Source organism: Elephas maximus, chromosome 25 (assembly GCF_024166365.1).
Source record: "Elephas maximus indicus isolate mEleMax1 chromosome 25, mEleMax1 primary haplotype, whole genome shotgun sequence".
Classification (NCBI taxonomy): Eukaryota; Metazoa; Chordata; class Mammalia; order Proboscidea; family Elephantidae; genus Elephas; species Elephas maximus.
Window position 1 is genome coordinate 8,298,981 of NC_064843.1, and position 22,047 is coordinate 8,321,027.

General features: G+C 50.2%; 1 protein-coding gene across 3 annotated transcripts in view; it reads right to left on the minus strand.

The window, feature by feature from the left end:
• The window catches only part of PHACTR3 (phosphatase and actin regulator 3), a 195,988-nt gene that overhangs the window by 77,249 nt on the left and 96,692 nt on the right, over positions 1 to 22,047 (minus strand). The window contains exon 1 of one of the 3 annotated variants that reach the window (XM_049869085.1): positions 8,291 to 8,356. The exons of the other annotated variants lie outside the window; for them this stretch is intronic. The gene's annotated coding sequence lies outside the window, so the exon portion shown is untranslated. Of the gene's footprint in view, positions 1 to 8,290; positions 8,357 to 22,047 lie in introns of those variants that run through there. 3 annotated transcript variants of the gene reach the window in all.

The following is a 22,047-nucleotide window of genomic DNA, read 5'->3' on the forward strand; positions in this document are numbered from 1 at the left end:
TTGCCTAGTAAACGCCAACCAATCAGCCCCAATCTTACTTTCTCCAGAAAGTCTCCCTTCCTCCTCGCCCAGACCAGACTCGTCGGGACTTATGCTCATGAAGCTTCTTGTGCTGACGCTATGCTATGGGCGGCAGGGATCTGCTGGGACCTGCGCCTCCTGCTTGGCTTGGTGAGGGCAGAGGGCAGGCCTGTCTGATCCGAGTGCAGCCTCATCCCCTTGCCCAGGGCTACCCTGTAGGAACGACGCAGGGAAGTGCAGAGGGATGAGTGAGTTCGGGAACCAACAGACAGAAGCAGCTCTCCTTTCGATTCCTCCCATGTTCACAAAACACGGCCACTTTTGGAAGCGCTGTGGGGTCCGCACAGGTGTGTATGGGAGGCAGCTCTGGCTGTGCCTTTTGCAATAAAAAGACTGGTCACCAACTGCACGCCTGTCGTGAGAACTGGCTGGGCAACTGCCCTCAGACTCAGGGCCCATGTCACATAGGGACAGAGGGTAGCAGGCCTGTGGGTACAGCTGCGGGCTGTCCAAGAGAAGCGGTGAGGTCAAGAGAAAGATTTGCAAAGTCACACGGCAATGTCACCCGTGTGGGGGTGGGGCAGCTGGGCTGGGAGACACGGGAAAATGTCCTCGGAGCCACAGACCCTCGTAAGCCTGGCTGTGTGGGGTTGGGAGGGAGGAATCCCGCAGGCCACTCAGCAGCGTACAGCATGTATCGCTTTGTAAGAAGGAAGACCAGCTAAAACAGAACACGACATGCAGCTACCAAAGATGGCTAAGGTGCAGAGCTGTAGGGAATTCTCAGACGCCAGACAGACTCAGGTCGTCTGTACCAACTCACCCAGGACCCTGCCCAACGGTCACGGCAGAACAGAGCCCAGGTGGTCAGTGTGGGGGAGGTTATGATGGTACGAAAGAAGGGGTCTGCAGTGCCCCCCTCCCAAGGCACAGAGAAGGGAGGGCCATTGCCCCGGGTGGGGGCTTCTCAGCTTTTACCTCCCAATGTCATTTTTGTGGAAGTCACAGACCCACTGGCGTTCCCCAGCATGGTGGCTGGTACCTGAGCCCAGACCTCAGACCTTGGCCAGGACCCTCCTATCACCCCTACACACACACATACCCACGCGCACACGCACTCCTACCACCCTGAGCCTGCAGCCTCCCACAACCAGTGCACATTCAGTCCCACACTCTATTGGTCAACTAACTCTGCGGCCACCCAGAGGAGAGTGTGCAGCCCTCTAGTTTACAGCCCCAAGAAGCCCCCACAGGGACAGGCCAGAGCTGAGGGAGCAGGGCTGTGGAGAGGGACTGAACAGGCCGGTTCATCCAGAGGAAGGAGACTACCAGAGGTTGGAGGCTGGGGGCCTGTGAGGGGCTCTCCCCAGTGGGCTGAGTTACGGGTCTTCAGCCCCACCTTTCCCACCTGAGGCAATCCCTGTGCCACCTGTTCCCCAAAACAAGGCCCTTCATGGCCCCTCCCAAATCCGGACCCAGAGAGATCAGCAGAGACCCCCGGTGTGGTGGTGTCCAAGTGTGCGACACCCCACCTGGCAGCACCTCACCACTCTCCACAGGCTTGACTCCCAAACGGCTCTGTCCACTTAGGCCCCCGAGCCTCAGTTCCTCCATCTGTAGAGCGAAGACAATTGCCCCCGATACCCTAGTGGAGAGGACAATTCATGGGGTGATGTATGGTCTAGAAACAGGAGAACATACACAGTGTACACCTTGTTGACATCATGTGCCAACATGTGTGAAATAACTTTCTCCACTTGCAGACCCCACTGCCATCCTGATCACCAGACCACACAAGGGTCAGCGACTTTGGGTAATATCCTCCAGGATAAAACTCTCACTATATAAATAAGGCAGTCAGTATTACAGAGTGAAGGTCGCTGCTCTGCACCAGGCACTAACCTAAGGCACGGCCCAGTTTACCCTCATGACAAAGCTAGGCGGTAGGGACTATCATAATACGCATTTCACAGATAAGCAAACTGAGGCTCAGAGCAGTGAGCTGTTTTGTCAAAGTCACAGAGCAAGAGATGCTGGAGGTGGGGCATGACCTCGAACAGCCTGGCTTCAGACACCCCACTCATGTCCCTGAGCTGTATCTAGGGTGATGGCGTCAACTTATCCAGGGCACAGATGGATGGGACCCTAAGACAAGAGGTGGGAACCAGGACCTTTCTGGGCTACTTGGGTGGGAGTGTGGTCACTCTTGTTGCTTTTTTTTTGGTTTGTTTTATAGTAACTTTGTTTGCGGTTGTTGTTTGTTGCTGTCAAGTCGTTCCCACTCATGCATGCAGGGTAAAACTGCGTTCCAAGGAGTTTTCAAGGCTGTGACCTTTTGGAACCAGAGTACCAGGCCTTTCTTCTGAGGTGCCTCTGGGTGGGTTTGAACCGCCAACCTTTCGGCTAGTAGTTGAGCGGCTAACTATTTGTGCCACCTGGAGGCTCCCGGTATAACAGCCTTATTGCAATATAACTCACAGGCCATACCATTAACCCATCTAAAGTACAGGGAGTCCCTGACTTCTGACGTATTCGAGTTACAATGAACCACACTTAAGACCTTTTTTTTTTTTGTACATCTTATTGTTGGTAATATATATGTATATATGTATGCAAATATATCTATAAGCTTGTATGTAATTTTTTCCAACCCCCCAAAGACAAATAAAGATAGGATTTATAAAGATACTAACAGTAAAAAACAATAATAATGAAAAAAAAGAATGAGATATTAGACTTATACATCATAATTGGTGACTACCGTAACCTGTACCCAATTCAACGGCTTTTAGTGCGTTCACAGACTTGTGCAGCAACCATCACCACAATCAATCTGACAACAGTTCCATCACCCCCAAACAACCTATCATTGACTGTTAACTGTGCCAGGCACCGTGTCCGCAATCCGTAAAGCAATCCCACGAAGAAGGTCACTCTATTTGTGATGAGCCCAGGGGGTTCCTACTTGAGGATGCCTCCTCACTCACTCTGCAAACCACCAAGGCTGTGATGACGTTCTCCGACTAGCTCTCAGCGGTGACCTCACTGCCCAGCACCTGGTACCCTGGGGGACCCCGGAATGGTGGATGAGGGGTGAGCAGACCACAGATGCCCTCCACCACCATTTCCACCAGCCCCACACTCCTCATCCCTTCTCTTCCCAGAGGCGGTATTCCATGTGATTATCCTCGCCTTTCCTTCCTCCACCCGTGGCTCCAGATGGGAGCAGAGCTGTGCGTGCAGAGGGCTGAAGGAGAGTCTGCAGGAGAGCCGGCCGTCCTGGAGGCTTTTCTGGCACAACGGGGAGAGAACGGGCCAGGGCTCCCCAAGCCTTCCGGGCTGGCTGGAAGATAAAGGCAGACATCCTGAGAGACTAGCATGAAGGAGACAAAGGAGATCCTCACCGCTCTGTTTAAACCTCGCCCAGTTCTGCAAAGGTACTAGACATAAGCACACAATGAGGTGACCTGAGTACCTGAGGACTCCTGGTGGAAGGGGAGGTCCCAGCCAGGGGTAGGTCAATCCCTACAAGAGACATCACCGGTCGCCAGAGTTTCCTAGTGGCCAAAGCAAAAAGGAGCAGCACATGGAATATCCTTCAAATCAGATCCCGTATCCAACTCCATTTGTTACTGCATCACTGTGACCTTGGTCCGGGCCACCACCACCTCCAACCCAGATGCCTTCACTGGTCTTCTAATTGGTGACCCTGCTTCCACTCCCACCTGCTCTGCAGAGGACAACATGTCCCCGTAAATGCTGTCATTAGCTGGCTGGCGTGGAGTCAGCCCTGACTCGAGGTGACCCCGTGCACAAGAGAACAAAATACTGCCCAGCCCTGCGCCACCTCCACAATCGGGTACAGACCAGACCGTTGTGATCCACAGGGCTTTCACTGGCTGGTTTTCAGAAGTAGATTGCCAGGCCTTTCTTCCTAGTCCCTCTTAGTCTGGAAGCTCCTCTGAAACCTGTTTAACATCATAGCAACATGAAAGCTTCCACTGACAGATGCGTGGATGGTGGCTGTGCATGAGGCGCGATGGCCGGGAGTCCAACCTGGGTTAGAATTTTACCAGTGACCCACCACTGCCCTTGCTCTTAAATAGATCACTCTAATCACGTCACTTTCCTTTGCGACGCTCCCTTTCCATTGGCTCTCCTTTTCATCTAGGACAAAATGCAAATGAATCGCCATGCCCACCAATCCCTCCATCATCTGCTTTCACTCCCTCGGACTTCACCTCTGCCCACTCTCCCCCAGACTACTAATCACCCCTGTTACTGCGCAGTAACATTTCGCATATGCATTAACACATAATGCGTGCGTTAACATATGTGTGTTAACCTGTAATGTGTGTTAACGGGTAATGTGTAATGTATGTGTTAACATGTAATGTGCACTAACATGCAGTGTGTGCATTTTTAGCATGTAACATATGCATTAACATGGAATGTGTGCATTAACATGTAATGTGTTCTTAACATGTAACGTGCACTAACATGCAATGTGTATTTGCACGTAATATGTTCACTAACACGTGGCGTGTGCCTTAACATGTAATATGTGTGCTAACACGTGGTTGTGCATTTAACATGTGATGTGTGCATTGACACATGGTGTGCGTTAACATGTAATGTGTGCATTAGTGTGTAACTGTGTGAATGGAAACCAGCATGAGGAAGTTGTAAGAATGCTGGTGCTGGCACCAGACAGCAGTCCGTGCACAGACTCCACCACCTACTGACGGTAGCTGAAGCACTGGGTCTGTTCTCCCTGCCCTGCATCCTCACTGACCAAGGTGTTTCCGCAGGTGGGGAGCTCCCCCACCCTTGCCCATGCAATCAGCCATGCCACTTGCTTCAACCTATGGCACACGGGCACAAGGAACAGAGCACCTTCTTCTGAGCCGTGAGAAGAACACACCCTGCCAGCCCAATGGGCCAAGCAGGGAGTAACACATGAGCAGAGGTGCCCTACCATCACATGAACCCAGCCCAGCCCGGGTCCCCCCAAACCCAGCCAGCCTGCAGACTTAGCAAAACTGAATGACCTTTGTTTAAATCGCTGCTTTGGGATGGCTTGCGATGCTGCATTTTTATAGCAAAGGCCAGCTGACACACTAGCTGTGTGATTTAGAGTAACTTACTTCAACACTCTGTGCCTGTTTCCTCATCTGTAAAATGAGAGTAACAGCAGTACCCGCCTCAGAGATCTGCTCTGAAGATTAAGTTAATACACATAAGAGTCTCAGAAAAAGTCCAACACAAAGTATTTGCCATCATTATTTGAATTATTACCTTGTCCTGGGCATGGGGATAAGAACATTTTACACCCAATCCTCACCTCAACCCTATCAGGAAAATACATGAAAAAATGAGGCTCAGAGAGGTTAAGTAACTTACCCGAAGTCACACAGCAAACACATTAGCAGAAGCGAGAATTGACTCCAGGTCTGCTGACAAAGCTCAAGCAGTGAGTCACTGCATGGAGCACCACGTGTAGCAACATCAACACAAGAAACAGTGTCTGGGGAGTGCCAGACACATCTCACTTTTCTCTCACCACCTTGTCGGTCTTATTTGCTCATTCATTAGCTCACTTATCCGTTCGTGTTTTATTGGGCACCTGTCTACTCGTGAAAATCAGCCAACGAAAGCCGCATGGAGCCGAAAGTCCAATCCACAACCAGTCATGGGGGTGGTGCAGGACAGGGCAGCGTTTTGTTCTGTTGTGCACGGGGTCACGGTGAGCCAGGGCCAGCTCCACAGCCATGCGTTAAGTGCTAGGGGCACAAGAACAAACATGCACAGGCGCTGCCCTCTGGGCCTTTGTGGCATGAGGAAGACGAGCGGGAGCACGTGCCTACACGTGTCGGCCAGCGCCACCCTGGATGGCTACATGCTGACTCTGCTTTCAGGTGAAACTAGATGACCACAGAGATGCCAGAGGAGCTCCGCAGAGTGTGCCCATGCTGCGCGCTGCTTGATGTGCAAGTGAGTATGGTTGTGTGAGTAGGCGTGAGGGTGAGAGTGTGCATGAGAGGTAGGTCTTCCTGAGCACGTGTGGCCAATGTACATTGGGGGTGAGTGTGTTCATATGCAGGTGTGCATGTGTATGTGTGTGTACTTGGCTGGGGAGTAGGTTTGTGAGTGTACATGTACATGGATGGGTGTGTACATGGGTGTGTGTGCAGGTGTGTGCACATGGGTGAGTTGGTGTGTACATAGGTGTGTGTGCACATGGGGGTGTATGTACTTGTGTGAGTGTGCATATACATGGATGGGTATGTATATACGGGGTCAACTATGTGTGTATGTGGGTAGGTAGGTGTGCATGTGAGCAAACATGTTATGTGTATGTATGTATGTGGGTGGGTGTATACATGAGTGGGTGTGCATGTATGTGGGTGGGTGTACATGTACACAGGTGGGTGTGTATATATGGGGTCAAGAGTGTGTCTGCTATCTGGGTGGGTGTGCACATGAGTGTGTGTGTGTCTACATGGGTGAGTGCATGTGTACATGGGCAGGTGTGTATATATGTGGGTGGGTGTGCATCTACATGGGTGAGTGCATGTGTATAGTGACAGGTGTGGGTGGGTATGTGTGTACATGGTGAGTACATGTGTACGTTGGCAGGTGTGCATATATGAGGGTGTGTGTACATGGATGAGTACATGTGTACAGGGACAGGTGTGCATATATGAGGGCAGGTGTGCATGTACATGGATGAGTGTATGTGTACACGGGTGGGTGTGCATATACATGGGTGAGTACCTGTGTACAGGAACAGACGTGTATATATGAGGGTGTGTGTGTACATGGGTGAGTGCACGTGTACACAGCATACATGAGGGTGGGTGTGAGCATACATGGGTAAGTACACATGTACACGGGTGGGTGTGCATATATGAGGGTAGGTGTGCATGTACATGGGTAAGTACACATGTACACGGATGGGTGTGCATATATGAGGGTGGGTGTGTATGTACACGGGCAGGTGCATATTCACCTGTGCATGCCTCCTTAGAGGGAAGGGAGAGGTGGGGAGGGCCTGCCCCTCTTTCCTCCCTCCTCACCCCGTGTATTCTCAGAGTCTCTCTTTCGAGTCACCAAGGAACCACCTTCCCACGCTGGGAAGAATTCCGGGGGGTGTTAACACTTTAGCAGGTCCCTTCTAGCCTCTAAGTAACAGGCTGTGCCACGCTCCAGGAGCACCTCTGCCACCTGGGAGGCATTAGCAGTTAATTAACAAAACACATTTCCCTACATCTGTGTGAGGAAGTACAACTACGGAGCTGGCCCGGGGCCTCCTGAGGCTCCTGTGGTGGACAGGCGGACAGCCCTCCCCATGGGCAGAGGCACTGGCAACCCAGGGCTGGGGGCACAGGCCCCACCCACCAGGCTCCAGCCCCTTGGCCACGCCAGTCGAAGTCCACACCCCTAATGCAGGCAGCTGAGACCTACCGTCAGCCCCATTCTAGGACAAGGCAGTCATCTCACTGAGCTCACAGGCTGATTTCCATGTCTGGTATGGGCCAGATCTGTTATACATGTATTCCCTTCCATCCCAGCCTGGACCACTCCCAGATGATCACTGCTAACTGATCATTTGTCTTTCCCCTGGAACGAATGCTGTTCCATGAGGACAGGAAGCTGTGGTGACTACGTGTCCACAGCTAAGCCCCTGGCTCCTTCCCTGGTTCCTGGCGCACGGGAGACACTGCAACAAACACCTACTCAGCTTGTGATCGGAGTGCATGATGGCCACACGCTAGAGCCAGGTCTGACCCTGTCTATCCAAGTCCGCCCCCTAGTGGCATGGCAAAAGTCCGTCTGTCTCCTCCTCCTGGCTCTTTCCCTGCCCCCTTCCAGCCCAAACCTGTAACCAAGCCCATTGCTGTGGAGTCAATTCCTACTCACCGTGACCCTACAGGACATGGCCAAACCTTCCCCCAACACACAACGGAAGGGATTCACTGGGGGAGTTAGGAGATAACCAGGTGCCATGTACAGCAGGGCTGGCCTCTCAGGGGAGACAGGTACCTTCCTTATCAGCTAACATCAAGAGGCAATCTTTTGCTTTCAGTGTCATTCACTCAGAAGCTCATTCATCAAGTGTCACCTGAGGGCCTGTGTGGGAACTGCCCTGAGTTTGAGGTGGAGCAGTGAACACGGCTGATGTGCTGTCTCCATCTACATGAACCTCGCATGGTTGTGGAGAAGCAAGACACACAAAACAAATTAAGCAAATTTCAGAATGTGATACCAGCTACAAAAGCAGCGAACAAGAAGCTAAGAGATAGTCCAAGAGGAGGTGGCCTCTACTTCTCTGGTGAGTCCTTTCCAGCCCCGAAGAACGCATCCGCCAATGCTTGGTGACCATCTCCTGTGAACAAAGCACCACGTTAGGCCTGAGAGGGAACAAGGAGATGTCAGACACCTCCCTGCCCTTGTGGGATTGCCACCCACAGCAACAACCATACGGAGTGCATGGAATCACCAGAAGAAACCAAGATGGAGAAGTAGAAGGCTGCTGCGGACCATGATATTTGAGTTGGGCCCTGAAGGTTGAGTAGGAGTTGACTTGGGTGAAGAAAAGGTATAAATGCATAAAAATATGGCACTACATAGTGTTTGTGAGAGGGAAGAGGAATAGCACAGGGAAGCTAAGCTCTGAGTCCCCCTGCTCTGAGATTCAGAGGGCCAGTCAAATTTTCACACACAATATTGGGGATCACATAGAGATGCCAACTTTCTACTGTGCCAATTAATGACCAACATACACACACAAACACGTATACACAAACCTATGAAGATCAAAGACCTGATGAAGGTGAAGACCACAGCCTTCAGTATGGATTACACCACAACATAAAGAAAACAAAAACCCTCACAACTGGACCAAAAAGCAACACTATGATGAAGAGAGAAAATATTGACTTCGTCAAGGATTTCATTTTACTTGCATCCACAATCAACAACCGTGGAAGCAGCAGTCAAGAAATCAAAATTCACATTGCACTGGGCAAATCTGCTGCAAAAGACCTCTTTAAAGTGTTAGAAAGCAAAGATGTCTTTTGAAGACTAAAGCACGCCTGACCCAAGCCATGGTGTTTTCAATCACCTTACATGCATGTGAAAGCTGGACAATGAATAAGGAAGACAGAAGAACTGACACCTTTGAATTATGGTGTTGGGGAAGAATATTGAGTATACCATGGACCGCCAAAAGAACAAACAAATCTGTCTTGGAAGAAGTATAGCCCGAATACTCCTTAAAAGCAAGGATGTCGAGATGTCATCTCACATACTTTGGACACGTTATCAGGAGGGATCAGTCCCTGGAGAAGGCCATCATGCTTGGTAAAGTACAGGGTCAGTGAAAAAGGGAAGGCCCTCAATGGGATGGAATGATACAGTGGCTGCAACAATGGGCTCAAACATAAAAATGATTGTGAGGATGGTACAAGACTGGGCAGTGTTTCCTTCTGTTATACATACGGTCACTATGATGTGACTCAACAGCACCTACCAACATCATCATCATGTATTATCATCACCACTGGCTAAAAAAATACAAAGAATATGATCTTAAAAATTTTTTAAATAGATGGATGGGTGTATGGATGGATAGAAAACCAGCTCTTTTCTTCCATGCTCTTAATTTGTTATGGACCTGGCATGGGTCTGAGCGCTTGAACTTGGGAACCCTTAGGCTGGAGCTTATTGTTGCCGTATGGAGCGGACAGAGGTGAGGCTGGCAGGGTGGGCTGGGTCCGGCCAAGAAGCACTGTGTATGGAGATTTACTTGAGGGCAGTGGGGAAACACGGAGAAAACTGGCATGAGATCAGCGTGGTGGAAAGCTCACACAGAATGTCGGGGCAGATGGCAGACTCAGGGGGAACAAAGCTGGAAGCTGGGAGGGGACAGGCTGGGCGAGGGTAGCAGGTGCCAGGATGGAAAGGAGGGAGGGGTCCAGGAATGCTACTGGGCTGAATCGTCAGAATTGGATATGAAATCATGTGGGGCAAGAAGGCCTGTGGAAGAGTGGGGGAAACCAGGGTCTGTCTTGCCATCATTGTTGACACCAGCAGCAGCAGCATCTATTGAGTGCCTGCTGTGTGACAAACCCCATCCTAAGCACCCAACATGAGCTAACTCATTCATTCCATCACCATCAGGATCCTAGAAGGCAGGTCACTATTTCCAGCACCCATGTTACAGATGAGGAAAACAGAGGCTTGGAAGTCAGGTTGTCTGCTCCAAAAGCCCATGATCCTAATCGCTATGCTGGACTACACGGAGCAGATGATCGTGATGCTGTTATCTGAGATACGGGTAAGAGAGGAGAAACACAGGTGGAGAAGATGACAATCACTAAAGCAACATAAAAGAAAATCATGGTAAAGTATTTAGTGTCGAAAACCAATTGCCTGTTCCCAGGCTGCTGGAGATGGGGCTGGACACCCATCTACGGTCAGCAAGAAAAGTGCTGGGTGTGTTCCTAGATCTGCCACCAGGATAGGTCTCAACCTCTGAAAGAAAATTTTAAAAATGGATTTTAAGTCTCCCAGACGTGCAAGTATTCTTGATTTGACCTCCTCCACTCCTCCTGGAAAATTCTTAAGTAACAATTTAAGAACATGATATTTTGGCCATAGCAATCAATAGAAAGAGCAAGGGCCACACTGGAACACCTTTCAAGGAAGAAATGAAACACTCAACAAATGACACATAACCACACTGCTTAGAGGAGGGCCTGGTGCTGGTGCGGAGAGGGACACCGGAAGAAGGGGCAGTTTATCCACGGGGGGAGGGGAAACACTAAAGGCCTATGGCACTATTCTTGGAACCTCTGTAGGCTTTTTCTTACAGCACTGTAAGCTGATTACAGCTGTCCACCATGGAAGAACTGCAGCCTCCTCAAGGATGGAGAAAATGAGGATTGCAATACCTGCAGAAAGCGGCTCACAGACTTAGGGTCCTCTCCCTCCTTTGGCACCAAGCCTGGAGGATAGATGGATGGGTGGGTGGATGAGAGGGTGGGTAAATGGATATGTGGGTGGATAGATGAATGCATAGATGGGTGCATGGATGGATAGATAGATGGGTGGATGGGTGGATGGATGCATGGATGGGTGGATGGGTGGATGGATGCGTGGATAGGTGGATGGGTGGATGGATGCGTGGGTGGGTGGACGGGCGGACAGGTGGACGGATGAACGGATGGATACATGAATGCACACAGGGGAGGGTGGGTGGGTGGATGGATGGACGGACGGACACGGGTGGGTGGGTGGGTGTGGATGGATGCCTGGGTGGGTGGGTGGACGCGTGGGTGGGTGGGTGGATGCGTGGGCGGGGATGGATGCGTGGGGCGAGGGTGGATGCGTGGGCGGGGGCGGGTGGGGTGCGTGGGCAGGTGGGGGTGGGTGGGTGCGTGGGTGGGTGGGTGCGTGGGTGGATGCGTGGATGGGTGGGTGGGTGGATGGATGGATACATACATGAATGCACACAGGGGTGGGTGGGTGGGTGGACGGATGGATGGACGGACGGACATGAGTGGGTGGGTGGGTGGATGGATGGATGGATGGATGACTGGTTAGATGGATGGATGGGTAGATGGGTGGATGGGAGGGTGGGTGGGCAAATGACTGGATGGATATGTGAGTGATTGGGGGGAGGGAAGGAAGAAGAAAAAGCCTGATCCTGTGATACAAAAACTGGGTGGAGTCTAAATGCAGGCCAACAGTTATTCACAGTGGTCTGGGGACATCTCCCAGTGTCCCTTCATGGGGAGTGGCTGACTGCAATTCCTAAGCAGCCTCCAGGCCTCATGTTGGCTATCATTTCTACTGGCACCACATGAACAGCCAATAAGACAAATGTCATCTCCTTTTCTCTCCCTTGTTTGTTATTGGAGGTGCCAATAAGCATAAAGGGGAAAAGACAAAAGTCTAGCCAAGCTTTAGGGTGAAAACTGGCCCCTGGAAAATTGAGAGTTGAATAAACACTTCAAGATCAGGAGAAGTGAGTTGTGAATGCCCGCAATGAGGCCACCAATATCTTCTGAGAGTTTATTCCAGGCAAACAGCCCTAGGGGGCAGGGCTGCGATTTTAGCTCCATTTTTCATACAGAAAGAGGAGGCCTGGGACAGGGAAGCTCATGCAGAAGTTCACGCAGCTGGTAAGACAGCCCAGCTCTCTGATCAAAGTTCACAATCTGTGCGAGACAGCAGCATTTCCCAAAGTGTGTATATACTCAAAGTCACCCTGAGGAGCCCCACTCCATATTAGCATAGCAAAGTGTCTTAATTATCTAGTGCTGCTTTAACAGAAATGCCGTAAGTGGGTGCCTTTAACACACAAATTTATTTTCTCAGTTTTAGGAGGCCAGAAGTCCGCATTCAGGGTGCTGGCTCTAGGGGAAGGCTTTCTCTTTCTGTGGGTTCTGGAGGCAGGTCCTTGTCTTTCCCAGCTTCTCTTCCTCAGTTCCTCGGGGACCTTCGTGTGCTGTGGCACCTGCTTCTGTGCCTAATCCACCCCCTTATATCTCAGAAATAATTGGTTTAAAACACACCCTAAGCAGATATGGCCTCATTAACATAACAAAGAAAACCTGATTCCCAAATGGGTTTGCATCCTCAGGTATGCCACGGGGTTAGGATTTACGACATGTATTTGGGGGGTACACAATTCAATCTATCGACATAAAGGCTCTGAGGAGTCCCACAGCAAAGAATCCTAGTCTACTATTTAGTCAGCTCTTCCCAAAGGCTGATGATTATGTTATTGTGGTTAGGTGCTGCCCAGCTGGTTCTGACTCAAAGAGAGCCTATGTACAGCAGAACGAAACACTGCCCGGTCCGGTGCCATCCCCAAAACAGTAGGTATGTCTGAGTCCATCGCTGCAGCCACCGTGTCAATCCATCTTGTTAAGGGTCTTTCTGTCTTTTGCTGGTCCTCTACTTTACCACGCTTGATGTCTGTTATGGATTGAATTGTGTCGCTCCAAAATGTGTGTCAAGTTGGCTAGGCCATGATTCCTGGTATTGTGTGGTTATCCACCATTTTGTGATCTGATGTGATTATCCTATGTGTTGTAAATCCTAACCTCTATGATATTAATGAGGCAGAAATAGAGGCAGGTATGTTGAGGAGGCAGGACTCAATCAACAAGATTAGGTTGTATCTTGAGCTAGTATCTTTTCAGATATGAAAGAGAGAAATGAGCAGAGAGATATGGGGATCTCAGGCCACCAAGAAAGCAGAGCTGGGAGCAGAGCATGTCCTTTGGATCTGAGGTACCTGCACTGAGAAGCTCCTAGTCCAAGGGAAGATTGATGACGTGGACCTTCCCCAGAGCTGACAAAGAGAGAAAGCCTTCCCCTGGAGCTGGTGCCCTAAATTGAGACTTTGAGCCTCCTAGACTGTGAGAGAATAAATTTCTCTTTGTTAAGCCACCCACTTGTAGTACTTCTGTTACAGCGGCCCTAGATGACTACGACAATGTCCTTTCCCAGGAACTGGTCCCTTCTGACAACATGCGCAAAGTATATGAGACAAAACACTGATCAGGCAACACCTATCTACACCTTGCTGCCAAGACAGCAATAACCACACAAAAAGCTGTCAAATTGAGTTTGAGCCTCAAACCTAGGATTACACTCAGTTTGGATGTATTCCTGCTATGCGGTGTTAATAATAATTTAGCTTTGAAATATAAAGCTATTTTCCCCAAGATTTGATAACAGGATTCTCTAAGATTGAGAGAAACCCTCCAAGAGAGCAACTGACACAGTGGCTTCAACAATGCAATCAAACATAACAACGATTGTGAAGACAGCGCGGGACCAGGCAGCGTTTCATTCTGTTATATATAAGTCACTATGAGTCAGAGCTGACTTGATGGCAACTACCAACAACAAGATCTTAGAAGTTGGCCATCAAAATTTCCCAAGTACCTAAGCTTCTCCCAGCTGCCTAAGACACCCTACCCCGCAATGATTCCGAAATTAAGACTGGACGAGCAGACGTCATCTATGTCTCTGAAGCCAGTGGAAAAATCGAGATGCTACTAAAGCGGTTTCTTTTCTCCTTGTGTGCATTGTGGAAGAACAACACATCTCACTAGAAAACCCATCTGTTTAGTATCGACCCCATAATTCTGCCAATGGTAGCTGGTGCCTGCCAGACATATGGCCAGTTCTCCAAGTGAAAACTGGCTCAAGCCTGTAAATCCAGCGGATCAAAAATGCTGCATGGAGTTTGGAGCCGTAAGTTAGAAACGTAAAGATGACGGGGCCAGGGAGGGAGAAGGTGCCATCTTCATTGTCCTTTTTTGTTATTGGGCTTAGTTGTCCCTAGATAGCACCAGTGGTTAAGCACTAGACTATCAGCCAAAAGGCTGGCAGTTCAAACCCTCCCAGAGGTGCCTCGGGAGACAGGCCTGGCAGTCTGTTTCCAAAAGGTCACAGCCTTGAAAATCCCACGGAGCAGTCCTACTCTGCACATGTGGGGTCACCGTCAGTCGGGACTGACTTGATGGCAAGAAACAGCAGCAACAACAGGCTGCTTCCAGGTTGCACACAAGCAAAGTCTTAAAATAAAAATTACTTCGCAAGAAGCCCGCCGATTTCTTTGCAAAGGCTAAAGGCTGCTTTTAGAGCTTTTCTTATAAAGGTCGCTTAGGAGGAAAACGAGCATTGCAGACAGGATACACAGTGCAGTGACACACCAGGGGACTTCAGCACGGAGCAGAAAGTCAGACAAATGCTATGGCCCCACGGCCTCGAAGCCTGAGTCCCCGGCCTGGCTTCCTAACACCTAAAGCCTATGGTGAAGTTCTCACATGTCAGTGAAAGCTAAGGACAAAGGTTAATTTTAAAACATGTATGTTCTGGCATTTCTCAGAAGAACTGCAAGCATTTGAAGTGCTGGGAAGAGCGCGAGTGACCTGATCTGAATTTTGAGACGTGTCCCTCACTCACATTGCTCAGGTCAGGGTCAGCCGAGTTTTGCTGTGAAGGGCCAGGGAGTATCTTAGGCTTTGCAGGCCAGAAAGTCTCTGTAGCAACCACTCACCTCCGCCTCTGTGGCAGGAAAGCAGCCACAGCAACACACAAAGGAATGAGCCTGTGTTACAATAAAACTTCACCGGCAAAAACTGGTGGCAGGCTGGATTTGGCCCACAGGATGTAGTCTGCAAACTCTCGGCTTAGGTGGCTATTTCAGAAATGTCTTCAGGGAAAACAGTACTGGGGGACGGAGTCAAGAAGAAAAAGGGATAGAGGAAGCAGTTTCTGACCCTGATCACATATCTTTAGTCCCATTTATAATACCTGGGGTCCAGCCAGCATCACCCTTTCCCACAACTCTGCAGATTCCTCTCTGGTTTCCGGGGGTCCACTCCTTTCCCTCCTCCCAAATAAATGGACTAGCATCACTTCCCTGTTTAGCCTCATGCGGCTCTCAGGATGAAACCCAAAATCCCCACTGTGGCCCCATAGTTCTGGCCTTCTCAAGCTTCTCTTGTGCCACACCCCCACACCACGCTGCCTGAGCCACACCCCTCCTCCTCTATGCCACGCCCCTCCTCCCCATGTGCACCATGCCCCTCCTCCCCCTGCACCACGCCCCTCCTCCCCATGTGTACCATGCCCCTCCTCCCCCTGAGGAACACCCCTGCGCACTACCTCATCTGGGCTGACACTCTACCAAACATGATATCCTCCAGCTGCAAACCGTCCTTCCTGATGACGCATCCAAACCAAGTCAGCCAAAGTCTCAGACAATATTCTGGGACAGGGTTTGATGCTGGAAGCAATGCCACCAGTATTTCAAATACCAGCTGAGTCATTCATGGTGCACAGGTTTCAGTGGAGGTTCTGGACTAAGACAGACAAGGAAAAAAGCCATGGCAATCTACATCTGAAAATCAGCCAATTAAACCCTATGGATATTAGTAATACTAAAAATGGTAAAATATTAAAAATAAGCAGGTAGCTATTTGTTGAACTTTCTGTGGCAGAGGAATCTGCACTGACCCTCTGCATATCGCACACTGAGGTCCTTACAACATCACCGTCTGCACAAAAAAGGGAAAAGCGTGACTCAGAGGGGTGACTTGCCCAAGGTCACACAGCAGTAGAGTGGCACCTCAGGGTCCAACTCCAGTTACGTTTAGTTCCCAAGACTTGCCTCTGCCCCTCACTGTCTCCCCTCTCCCAGGACTGAGGGGGAGAATAGCATCTCTGACAACCTTCCTGGTCCCTCCAGCTCCCGGGGAAGGCTTTCTCTCTGTTGACTCTGGGGGAAGGTCCTTGTCATCAGTCTTCCTAAGTCTAGGAGGTTCTCAGCGCAGGGAGCTCAGGTCCAAAGGAAACGCTCTGCTCCCGGCACTTTTTCTTGGTGGTAGTGAGGTCCCACTCCTCTCTGCTCAATTAACTCTTTTAGACCTCAGAGGAGGTTGATTCAACATATAACCTAATCCTGTAGATTAAGTCCTGCCCATTAACATAACTGCCTCTAGTCCTGCCCATTAACATCATAGAGGTTAGGATTTATAACACATAGGATAATTACATCAGATCACAAAATGAAGGACAACCACACAATACCAGGTGGGTATCGTGGCTTAGCCAAATTGACACACATTTTCAGGGAGAAACAGTTCAGTGCACAAGTGTCCATAAGGATGGATGGATAAACAGCATACTGTACAGCCACACGATGGAATATTAAAAAGAAAAAAACCAAACCCATTGCCACGGAGTCAATTCGGACTCATGGCAACCCCATGTACTACAGAGTAGAACTTCCCCACAGGGTTTACTTGGTTGTAATCTTTACAGAAGCAGATCACCAGGCCTTTCTTCCTTGATGCCCCTGGGTGGGTTTGAACCATCACCTTTTAGGGTTAAGAGATGATTGCAAACTGCTTGCACCATGCAGGGACCTTCATGGAGTATCATTCAGCCATTTAAAGGAAGGAAGTCCTGATCCATGGTACGACAGGGATGAGCCTGAAAACACTACACTGAGTGAAAGAAGCCAGATATACGGGGCCACAGTCAGCATGAGCCCATTTATATGAAATGCTCCAAACAGGCAAACCCACAGAAACACAAAGTCCATAAGTCGGTGTTCTTTCAGCCATGTTCAGGGAACTTGGGCAGGTCACTGAGTGTGTGTGACCACCGTGGCGGCCCACACTGCTGGTCCTCTCACCATGTCCGGGGTCCCTCCCTCCCTCCCTTGGCTCCCACTCCTGAAGCCCCATCTGCAGCCTCATCCCACCTCGGCTCCTGCGCAGCTGTGCCCTGGTGCAGACAGCAGGAAGGGCTGGTGTTTGCACCCTATGCTGGCCCTGAGCCATGGCTGACCACGAAAGGAGCACAGCTCCTCTCCCCGGCTCCCCACCTTGGCCAGGGGACAAACCCTAAGCTGTTCCAGTCCAGAGCTCCTGCAGGCCCAGCGCTTGCTGGGCCTCCTCCCTGCCCTGGATGGCTCCCCCATCCGTAACCAGGTTCTCCTGGGACTATTTTCTTACCAATTCCTTGCCCTCAAGCCCTCGTCCCACAATCGGCTCCCCAAAGCCCCAAACTAAGACAATTACAAGCAGCAGAACCAGACACAGCACCTGCCCTCTCTGAGCTCCATCTACCTGGGCTCACAGGTATTCATAGAGAACCGAACTCACGCCAAGTGACAATAGCCAGGGAAGCGTCTTCACGGGAAGGGGAGGAAGGAGGCTGTAGGGGAGCATGTCGTGGGGGCTGAAGAATTTCCTAGATGGATCAAGCTGGGACTAAGCTGCTTATGGGGAGCCAGGCTAAACGCCTTTCACTCAGGAGAAACAACGTGAAAGATCGCCTGGGAGGGGGCAGCTTGGGACGTTCAAGTTCATCACTTTTGTCCAAAAAACTTCCCTGCATTGCCATCAGGAACTCCTGGGCAAAGAGACAAATATAGTCCAGAAAAATGAGAGGACTTGCCCATGATTGGTTGGGTTGACGTTCCTGAATATAACTAACAAACCCGTTGCCATCAAGTGTACACCAATTCATGGCGCCACACGTGTGTCAGAGTAGAACTATGCTCCATGGGGTTTTCAATGTCTGATTTTTCAGAAGTAGATCGCCCAGGCTTTCTTCCAAGGCACCTCCGAGTGGACTCAAACCACCAACCTTTCGGTTAGCAGCTGAGCACGTTAAACACTTGTACCACCCAGGGACTCCTGAACATAAATGCCAGGCTTACCGAGATTTCTGCCAGTCCCTGCTGGTCGACCACCTGAGCTGCACACACCAGAATGTTACAGAGTACGCGCCTTCTTTCACCGCGTCTATGCAAACTTCAAAGAGACAAAGCATCTGTGCCCCTCAAAATGATCCTGTTCATCCCCTCCTCAAATGCCTTTTTAAAACATTACCCTCAAAGCTTCCTTTATAAAATATAAAACAGCGACAGGCCCATGATCAGTTTCCAGCCTAGCAAGCAAGTCCTCATGGGGTAATGAAATGCATCGTCAGGCGGGGTCTTCGGGGACCACTCGGGCCTCAGAAGTCATTTCCTTCCTCATCCATTAGGCAAATGAAATTAAGCCTGAGAGCCGATTCCTTTCAGCAGGACAAAATGAAGATGGGAGAAGACAGAGCAACAGGACTCTGCCCCTAAGCCGGCTCCCCGGCCCTGGGTGCAGATACATGTTGGTGTGGGTGCCCTCCCTCACACACAGGGCACTGATCTTGTAAAATGGAAGCGAATTGTTCAGGGCGAGTGTGACTGGGTGTGCAAAAGACGTTCAATCACCGGTGTTGGCGAGGCTGTGGAGACACCAGAACCCGCATACACTGCGGATGGGAATGCAGGATGGTACAGCCGCTTGGAAAACCATCCTTCAGAGGTTAAATATAGAGTTAGCATGTGATCCAGCAATTCCACTCCAAGAGAAATGAATACATATGCTCATACGAACACTCGTACTGGAATGTTCATAGTGGTGTTATTCGCAATAGCCGAAAGGTGGAAACAACCGAAACGTCCATCAGCTGAGGAATGGATCAACTGGTCTATCCATACAATGGAATATTATTCAGCTATGAAAATGAATGAAGCAGTGACACACGCTATGACTTGGATGAACCTTGACAACAGTGTGCTGAGTGAATGACGCCAGACAGAAAGGACCCACATTGTATCGTTCCATGGACTGTCCAGAACAGGCCAATCTATGGGGACAGAAAATAGCAGTTATTAGTGGCTGGGAGAAGGGGGCAAATGGGAGTGATCGCTAATGGGCACAGGATTTCTTCCTGGGGTGAAGAGAATGTTCTAAAATTAGACTGCAGTGACGTTTGCACGCCCCATGAATACTGTAAAAACCACTGAATTGCACATTGTATCTGGATGACTTGTGTGGTACATAAATTTTATGTCAGTAAAGTGGTTAAAGGAGCCCCTGGGTGGTGCAAACAGTTAACACGCTCATCTGCTAACTGCAAGATTGGTGGTTTGAGTCTACCCAGGGGCGCCTTGAAAGAAAGGCCTGACGATCTACTTCCAAAAAAACCAGCCACTGAAAACCCCATGGAGCACAGTTCTATTCTGACACACACGGGGTCGCCGTGAGTCAGAGGTGATGCAACAGCAACTGAGGTAAAGCTGTGAAAACGACAAAGATGGCCGGGGGCCTACCTAGATGGTGTCTCAGTCCACTGCTGAGCTGGGCAAGGCCCGTGAGGAGTAGTTTCCGACTTCACTGTTGGGGTCTCTCTGATAAAGAACAGAGACAGGGAACCAGGCCTGCCTCCCACACGCTGTTGGTCTTGCTGCCCAGGCCAGAGTCTCCACACCAACACAGGCACCATAAACTATCCGCCAACATCTCCCAAACCTGTTGGTTTCTCTCCCCCTCAGCCCCCACCAAGTCAGTCCAGCATCACCTGTAACATGGCGACTCCCCATCCCAATGTCCACTCCTGCTGCTCCACAGCCCACTGACCTGACCACACAGAAGCAGAGCAGGTGTCAAACACCAATCAGGCCATGTCGTCCCTTGCCCTGCCCCTCCTATGGCTCCCCTGCATTTAGGATAAAATCCAAACTCCTGGAGGACCCCTCCAGCTTCACCTGATAACTTTCCCACCTCACTCCCCCGATTCCAGCCACCCTGACGGCACTTTCTGTTCTATGAGCAGAGCCAGCGTGTGTGCTGCCTCAGGGCCTTTGCACCAGCTGTTCCCTCCGCCTGAATACATTCCCCCAACACTACCACACTGCTGTCTTCTCATCCTCATTGTCTACTGCCTGAAGGCTCTGCCCTGACCACCACCCTCTCTGGCTTTCCTCTGCCTCCACAGCTCGCACTAAGCCCTCACCTGGTTTATTTTATTTGGGACACACACCATTCTCTGATTGTCTCGTGTGTTTGTCGGTTTGATTTTGCACTTGAACACAAGTCCTTGAGAGCAGGGGCTTTGTGTGTCTGCCATCTTGTGTCATGAAGGCAGTAAAACCCATTGCTGTCAAGTTGATTCCAACTCATAATGATCCCAGGTGACTGAGCAGAACTGCCTCGTAGAGTTTCCAAGGCTGTATCTTTATGGAAGCATACCTTCAGGTCTTTTCTCCTGCGGAGCTGCTGGTAGGTTCAAACCGCCAACCTCTGGGTTAGCAGCCGAGTGCTTAAACATTGTGCCACCAGAGCTCCTCCAAAGGCAGTAGGTGTTCCATAAATACCTGAAGGATCAATTCACCCCCTCCCCCTTTTAACATCCGCAACCCCAAGGATGGGGAACTCATAGGCCATGCAACCGGTCCTTGCCAGCCCCTCCACTCACTGTCCCTCACTCCAACCAGACTCTCTCCTCCTGGCTCCTCAGAGTCTGTCTGCTTCTGCTTCAAGGCCTTTATGCGTGCTTTTCCTTCTGGAACCTTCCTCCCTTCCTCTTGGTCACCACTTAAACTTCACTTCCTCTCAAAGCCTTCTGATATCTGTGGATGAGGCCGTAGCCCTGCTCTGGGCACCCCCAGCCCCCTTGATGCCCTCCATCGCTGAGCCTTATACCCACCCATACAGAGGGTTGTAATTGCTGGATTCACTGGATTTCCTGTGGAATTGGCTCCCTCAAAGGGGGAGGCACAGGTGTTACTCACCCACCCACTGTCCAACCAGTGCACTGTCTCACCCAAAATAAGCCCTCAGGAAGGACTTGGAAGGCCACTGCAGGCAGCATCATCCTGCTGGGCACAGCACAGCATGGCAAAGCTGGGGCTCCTGGGGCCAGAATGGACTGGGTCTGAACACAAGCTCTTATTTACTGTGGAAACTTGGGCAAGTCACTTAACCTCTCTGAGCCTTGTCTTCCTGATATCTAAAGCGAGGATAATAATAAGGATACTAATAAAACAAAACAACAAACCTGTTGCCGTCGAGTTGATTCTGACTCGTGGCCACCCTATATAAAAAAAAAAAAAAAAAATAGGACCTTGGAAACCTGTGGTGTAGTGGTTAAGAGCTACGGCTGCTAACCAAAAAGGTCGGCAGTTCAAATCTACCAGGAGCTCCTACATGGCAGTTCCACCCTGTCCTATAGGGTCGCTATGGGTCGGAATGGACTCGACGGCAATGGGTTTGGTTTTTTCAATAGTACCTATCTCAAATGGTGTCATAGGATTAAATGAGTTAGTGCATATGAAAGGTTTAATATGGTCCTTCAGACACAGCACCATTTAGCAATCATCCTCTTCATCATCACGTCTTCCCGGCTCCTTGGGTGGCCATCCTCTGTCCCTGGCATGCAGCGGGCACTCAATAAACAGTTGTTGAACGACTGAGGGCATGACAGAGCTACTAGGCAAAAGCACACCATTTCCCAAGGCATCCCAGAAGGCAAACGCTTCTTTTACGCTTCTTACCAAGCCTTTAATTTTCCACAGCACACAGATTCCCTTCCAAAAGTGAAACACCAAAGACGAACAGAAAAGTAATCGCAGTTCCTCAGGGATTAGCAAGGACT